General features: G+C 39.1%; 1 protein-coding gene across 6 annotated transcripts in view; it reads left to right on the top strand.

Annotated features, from left to right (window-relative positions):
* The window catches only part of TNIK (TRAF2 and NCK interacting kinase), a 374,995-nt gene that overhangs the window by 337,377 nt on the left and 30,133 nt on the right, over positions 1 to 7,485 (top strand). The gene's annotated exons all lie outside the window — the stretch shown is intronic.

The following is a 7,485-nucleotide window of genomic DNA, read 5'->3' on the forward strand; positions in this document are numbered from 1 at the left end:
TTATAGTCTCTACATCTTTCTTTTCTTTGGTTAAGTGAGGTAAAGGCTCATTTTTCTTTTTCTCATTGGGCAGGGTCCTATAAGAGAATTCCTCTTGCCCTGTTGTTTCTCTAATTTAAACAAACAGATTCATACAGTCATACTCACATACATTTCATGCTTTCTCCTCCAAATACACACAAGATGCTGTCGCTCCGATCTGGTATAAATCTAACAGAGTGGGACCCTGATTATTCTAGCCTCCCTCTTCATTCACCTCCATTTCGTTAGCCCACCTCTAGTATTGATCATCCCACCACACTCGCTCCCCATAGATAAGATGCCATTTAGGGTCACAGGTTACTGTCCTGTCCGGCAGAGACTGGAGAGGCAGGACTGGCCAGTCTGTAGGGAATGTCATCCAATGACTAACAGTCATTACATACAAGCAATTCTGAGAGGCAAATCCAATTATCACAGCTGAAAATTTATACTTGTTGTGTTACTTTTGATTACACAGTTACTGACAACCATAAATATGCTAAAATATGACATTTGCAACAAATTGCATTAAATTGCTTTTTTAACAGCAAATAAAATTGTTCTAGAGGCAAAATCACTATTCTAAAACATTTTTACAAAATATGCTGGTCCTTTCAGTTTTGATCTTGATTCAGCATTGGTGAATTCTTCTAACAGATGTTTTGAATTCCCTTTAAACACTAAACATACAACAAACAGGAAGAGGATGGCTTATGTATTTCAAATACTGATAAAATTTCCGCTGTGTGTTACACACCATCCCGAGGGCTTGGAGACATTCAGCAAGTGCACATGCAAATTCTGCCTTTTAAAAGTTCGTATTCTAGTTGGAAAGAAACAAAATTATATGTGGAAACTGCAGACTGATATAAACATTTGGAAGAGTGGCCAAAGACAGCCTTGGAGGAGATGTTCAGTCACATTTGGGTTTTAAGTCCTGTCATATTTTGCAAGGGCATTGACAGTTCACTGCTGCCACTCAGGGCACATCCATGTCTTCCCTCCCTGCAGAAATGCCCACCTTTCTAGGATTGCTTGAATAGGCCATGCTACACTTCCTCTCTGCCGCCTGGCACTCCCTGTCCCTTTGGAAGTCACCTGCTCACAGCTCAGCCTGCACAGATAGAGCCTGTATCTTCTGCTCTGTGGCCTCTGGATCTTGAGTGTATCCCTGCAGTTTCGTGTAGCGCCTGCATCAGGCTATTTATGACATGAGGTCTCCCTCTCTGGGCTTTGAGATCCCTGAGGGTGAGGATTGTGCCTCATTCATCTCTCTACTTGTAACACCTTGCAAGAAGTCTGGAGTAGAGGTGGTCTCCAGTGACTTTGATTTATATTTAGTTGCACTGAATTGAAATTGCAAGTCCTGGCTTCATAGAGTTTATAGCCCAAGAAAGACATGTTCACAAATAACTCTCGTCAAGATAGAAGGGAACATGGGGTAATATGAGACTCTCAGGCAGGGGAAATTGGCATAAAGGCACAGAAGGTTGGCTTTGGTAGGAATTTAGGGTGTGCGTGGGCAGAGTTGGGGGGTGGTCTGGACTGGTGAAACCAGACCAAGAAGTGTGTGCTTTATCAGGTGGCCATTGGGAACCACTGAAGGCCTCTTGAGCTGGGAAATGCCATGATCAGTGCTATGTTTCAGAGAAATCATTTCAGCAAGACGATTTATAAAAAGAACAGACCAGACACTGGTAAAGGCAATGCAGAGGATCTATTACTATCATCCAGAAGTAATAAATAGGCTATCACTGAATCTTGTAATGGAGGCAAAAGCTGACACGGCTCTTGAAGAATTGGTAAATTAGACAGATTGAAGTGATCGTTCACAGAAGAACATTTAAAAATATTTAATTGTATATGAGCTACAATTAGAGACAAGGCAGGATACAAGTGTGTCGGTGTGTATGTATGTGTTTATTCCAGTTTGGCAAATATATGCATTTTGTGAATATAAAATACACGCAGCCTGTTATGCTGCAGCAGGATAGTTGTATATGTCACACTATTAAAAATGTCCATTATAAAACTATTGTTTCTTTTGGAATAGGGTATTTCAGAGTTAGAATACTTCTTATGTACATTCTTATCAGCTTTATTTTCTGTTAAAATTTATCTTGTTAAGATAGCCTTTACATTCTGTGCTATATATTTTGAGAGCCATATATATATACACATACATATCTGGGATATATATATATATATGTGTGTGTGTGTATATATATATATAGCAACACAATTCACTGCCATGAAATATATACAAAAGAGCTTCTCAGAAATGGAGTCCAGCCATTCAGACAACCAGCTGTAGATCCTAATGTTCAAAACAACAATTTTTTTATGTACAGTGCTGGTTTCATATTTATAGCATAAGGCAGAACCTACTAAGAGTGCATATAACTAAGATTATTTCCCTAACTAACCAACTGCACTATTTCCCAAAGCTTCATGCATAGAACACTAATTGGTGAAGGGAAATAGACTAAAATTATAAAAGTGAGACCCCCAGTTTTATGATAAGCATGTAGTATTTTTATAATAAGGGAAGAAATGAAAGCTTTATAGAACAGGAGGAAGGGAAGGAAAGTCGATTTACATCAGATCGAGCAAGCTGAAAAAAAAAACCACCCTTTTGTATCAGCACCTTCCCTCAAGTTTGTGCACCTGCGAGGCACAGTCTTAACCATCGTGACTACTGCTGCTCGCAAAGTCCCTGAGCTGCATACAGCCTTATAAATGCAGTCTGGACAACGAAAGCCACGTGTCGTGTGTTTTCTTCTCTCTGCTATCACTGGAAAGCCATGCTTCTGACCCCTTCACCCCACCAGGCTGTGTAGTGCTCCCTTTCCCCGCCTGTGGTCTTCTCTGCCCTTCCATCCACTTTTCCAGCTCTGGTCTTATTAGTGTTGTAGAAGCGTGGCTCCGGTCAGGTTGTATCCTCGTGCCCTTCGACCCTTTGCATCCCTGGGGCTCATGATTGCCTCAACATATGCTCCAGCCGAACTGACCTCTCAATTCTTGTAAATAAATGCCTTGCACTTTTCCGGTGCTGCGCCATTTCTTGGAATGGCCTCTCCCTCTAGTTTGCATTCCCATTTACATCCTGCCTTGTTTTTGAGTATTCGTGTGATGTTTTTAAGCTCTTCTGGGTGCTTCCCTTTTTCGTTTCAGGAGCCATGTCTTCCTCAGTTTTTATGTCACCACCCAATGCCAGGCCAAGGGCCTTTCATACGCCAGGTGTTTGATAAATGTGTATTGAACTAAATCAGTACCTGCAGAACACTTTGACAAGTCCAACTAGAGGAAATTATTGTTCTAAACCTGTGGCCTAATCACAATAAATATCCTATAGTTTTCTTTCTAATCAGTAGAAGTAGTTTGTTTTGTTTTGTTATTGTCTTTATAGTAATTTGGACAACTAATTGTTTCCACCCAGACTCTGTCTGGGAAGTAATTTTTAGAACAAAGGATGACCTTAACTATAAAATGTTTTAGTTGTTTTGGCCTTAGTGTTTTTTTAATCATTGCCTTTTTTCATTTTTTTACTATTAATAAACTTTAGGTTTTTTTTGAAGTTTTAAATTCACAAAAAATTTGGGTAGATGGTACAGGTTCCCATGTTACCCCTCCCACCCCCTGCACAGATATCCCCGGTGTAAACGTTCTACATTAGTACATATATGTGTTACACTTAATAAACCAGTATTGATACATTTTAATAAGTTTATTCAGATTTCCTTAGTTTTACTTACCTAAAGTCCTTTTTTAGTATCAAGATCCCATCCAGGATACTGTGTTACATTTAGTTATTTAGTTCCTATATCTGCTGAGACCCCTATTGGCTGTGACAGTGTCTTGGACTTGCCTTCCTTTTAATGAAGTTGGCAGTTTTGAGGAATACTGATTAGGAATATCCTAGAATTCCCCTCTACTGGAATTTATCTGATGTTCTTGTCATGATTAGACTAAGGTTATGGATTCAGGGGAGAAAGATCACAGAGGTCACACATCACTTCATATCAAGGGTATGTACTACCAGTGTGACTTTGGACTGTTAACATTGACCTTGGAAGGCAGCTATGCTCACCACTATACCACCAACGCACACAACATTGACCTTGATCATCCAGCTGAGGTAATGCTTGTCAGGTGTCTCTACTGTAATGTAATCCTCCCCCCCCCATACTGTACTCTTTGGAAGGAAGCCAGTGTACACAGCCTGCACTTAAGGAAGAGAGAGTTATGTTCCTTTGGGGTGGAGTATTTACATGATTTATTTGAAATTATTCTGCAGGGATTTATCTCTTCTCCATTTATTAACTTATTCAAGCATTTATTTATATCAATATAGATTCATGGATATTTATCTTGTACTTCAGATTATAATCCACTACTTCATTTTGCTGCTCACGTTGTTCCACCTTCAACCATTGGAAGCCCTTTCCATTGGCTTCTGACCCGCATGGCTGATACTTCCCCATCCAGGACTTCTTTACTTTCTGACACTACAGGGTGCTCCAGGCTTAGCTAGTGTATTTCCTGTTATAGTCCTGGAATCAGCCATCCCTCCTAGGAGCCTTGATGCCTTTTATTAGAACATTATATTGGAACCAAAATTAGGCACTAGGTGTGCTCATTGCTTCTCGTGTGTCATTTCTTGAGGCCTCTCAGCTGACAGAGCAAGGAAATATATCTTGTGTATATTAACCCATCATGTACACATATCTATAAATATTTCTATATAGAGCCATCTGTAGCTACATTAAATAAAAGTTTACCCTGATATCTCCCACTCTTATTCATTACCACATGGATCCTTCTAGCCTCTTCCCCTTTCTTACTTGTCGGTTCCCACTCCAACAGTGGGAACCCTGGCTGTCACCATCTGCCAGTACTTACCTTGTTGTTCACTTCCAGTCCACACATAGAGCAGTGTCAGAATGGTTAACCAGCACCCTATGGGAAACAACCTTATCAGTCAGAGGAGAGTGCTTACAAGCTGCTGCTTTTACCTGTAATCTTACAGGACTCCATTTATTTCCAGAGTTGCTTAGGTCAGACTTTTCCCCATTCCCCACTCAGATTTTTAAAATACATTTGTGGGACACCCTGGTGGCTCAGTTGGTTGTGCATACAACTTTGGCTCAGATCATGATCTCATGGTTCATGGGTTCCAGACCTGTGTCAGGCTCTGTGCTGACAGCTCAGAGCTTGGAGCTTGCTTTGGATTCAGTGTCTCTCTCTCTCTCTCTCTCTCTCTCTCTCTCTCTCTCTCTCTGCTCCTCCCCCACTCATGCTTGCTCTCTTTCTCTCTCAAAAATAAATAAAAACATTAAAAATTTTTAATACATTTGTAATACAGTTAGATTCTCTTTTCACAGTCTACAATCTTTCCTGGGATCCTCCAAAATGATTTTTTTTTAATTTGCACACATCAAAATTTACTCTTCAGGCTATAAAGTTCTGTGACATAGCTGAACAAAATTTTTCATTATCCTCTAATAACAATTATAAGAAAGCTGTTTTGGCACATCTTGTATATAAAGAGAACCCAATGCTATTTTTTTTTTTAATTTTAAAAAGACAAAAAACTCAACATTAGTTATTCAGGACACTTTAAACATGGTCGTAAGTCTTCTCATAACTGACTGCTCATCACTTTACAAAAGAGGTGTATTTTGATAATAAACTTGAATGAAATGTTTACTGGGGGTTGTTAAACAAAGCTTTTATTGACTTATAAAACATTTACTGGATGTCCCCTGAATGCCAGCATTCCGGAGATCTGAGAACTGCAGGACTGTGTATTGAATGCATGGCTAGAAGTGTGCAGGGGATGCTGTGGAAGCAGAGTGGAGCGCCACCTACGAACCACCCGGGTGGGGCCAGGGTGGGGTTTGAGAGCGCCTGAGCTGCAGTGTAAATGATGGATTACCTAGAGGGAGGCAGGGAATGTAAGAGAACCATCCACCGACAGAAGATATACTAAAGTTGCCCAAGGGTTTTGGTAGCATGATGTGTGTAGGAAACTACTAGAAGTCATATGTTGTTAGTGTTAGAAATGGAAGGTAGGTTTTGTGGAAACCATAAGGCTAGAGAAATAGACAAGGACCAGATAAAGGAAGGCTTGTAGGTCATGGGTTTATCCTCTGGTTAACTGGGAACTCCGAAAGACTGAAAGCAGAAGACTGACATGGTCAGGGGAACAGAGAAGGATGGCTGGGAGGGTGGGTCATAGTAGACAGACAAGAGGCCAAACACCCAAAGTATCAAAGAGCAGTCATTGTACTTGAGAGCTAAGAAGTACCTTAAGGAGTTACTTGAAGTAATTTAAGGAGATGCTTGAAGTCACATGTAGGGAGCAACAGGTATAGTATGTGAAGGAAGGCACTCTGCCTTTTAAAAAGAATTTTGGGATACCTGGCTGCTCAGATGGAAGAGCATGTGTTCCTTGATCTCAAGATCGTGAGTTCAAGCCCTACATTGGGTGTAGAGATTACTTACATAAACTCAAAAATTAAAAAAAAAAAAAAAAGAATTCTGTAGAAAGGTGATCAGAACATGTAGAAGTTTGTAGAAATTTTCCATAATCAAAAGCCACTATTGGTAACAGAAAAATTAACAGTGTGGTCAATTAATACAAGGTACCCAGAATGAGCAACTATGTACAAAAGATTCAAAATAAAATAGACCAATCCTATGCAACAGAAAAACCTGAACCCCTCTAAGAGAAATTGCTCACCATTCTAGATAAAATTGCCCAAGGAAGAAATACAGAATGTTATCTTTTATTCAATCTGTAAGGAATACAACAAAAAGAAATATTTTCAAAAACTCAAAACAGCCTGAAATGTTCAACATAAAAATTTATCATAGATGGAACAGTTCTGGCTCGTAGAAATTTAAGTATAAAAATTAACCCAGGAAGAAAATAATCTCCGTAAAAATATGCAAGAAGGCTAACACTCTACACTGTAAAACTTGCTACTGACTAAAACTTGACAGGTGAATCAAATCTTAATAAAATGTACATCTTTAAAACTGATACAGACAAATTAGACTTGGTAGAAAGAAGTAGTGACCACAGAAACCTTTGAAAGATAATATGGATAAAAATTGTGATTGGTTTATAAATCTTTGTTATAAAATTTACATAGGAAAGAAATGGAACCTATGGTGATCATTTTAGTAAAAGAATAATGATAATAAATACACTGAGGAAGATTTTAACTGAGATATATGGAAAATTAATCAAGGAGCTGTCTTAATGGAATTGGCTCTAGAAAATACCTTTTTATAAAAATTTCACTCATACTGGCATATTTCTGGTGAAAATGGGTAGAATCAAACATCATCTAGGTGAAACAAATAAGTGGGGCCAAAATATCTTTGATCTTTGCACCCCTATGGAAATCTGTAATGGTGAGAGAGAACTCAGTTTTACAGTGTCAGCCTGGTCGT

The sequence above is a fragment of the Suricata suricatta genome, chromosome 5 (assembly GCF_006229205.1).
Source record: "Suricata suricatta isolate VVHF042 chromosome 5, meerkat_22Aug2017_6uvM2_HiC, whole genome shotgun sequence".
NCBI classification, from domain to species: Eukaryota; Metazoa; Chordata; class Mammalia; order Carnivora; family Herpestidae; genus Suricata; species Suricata suricatta.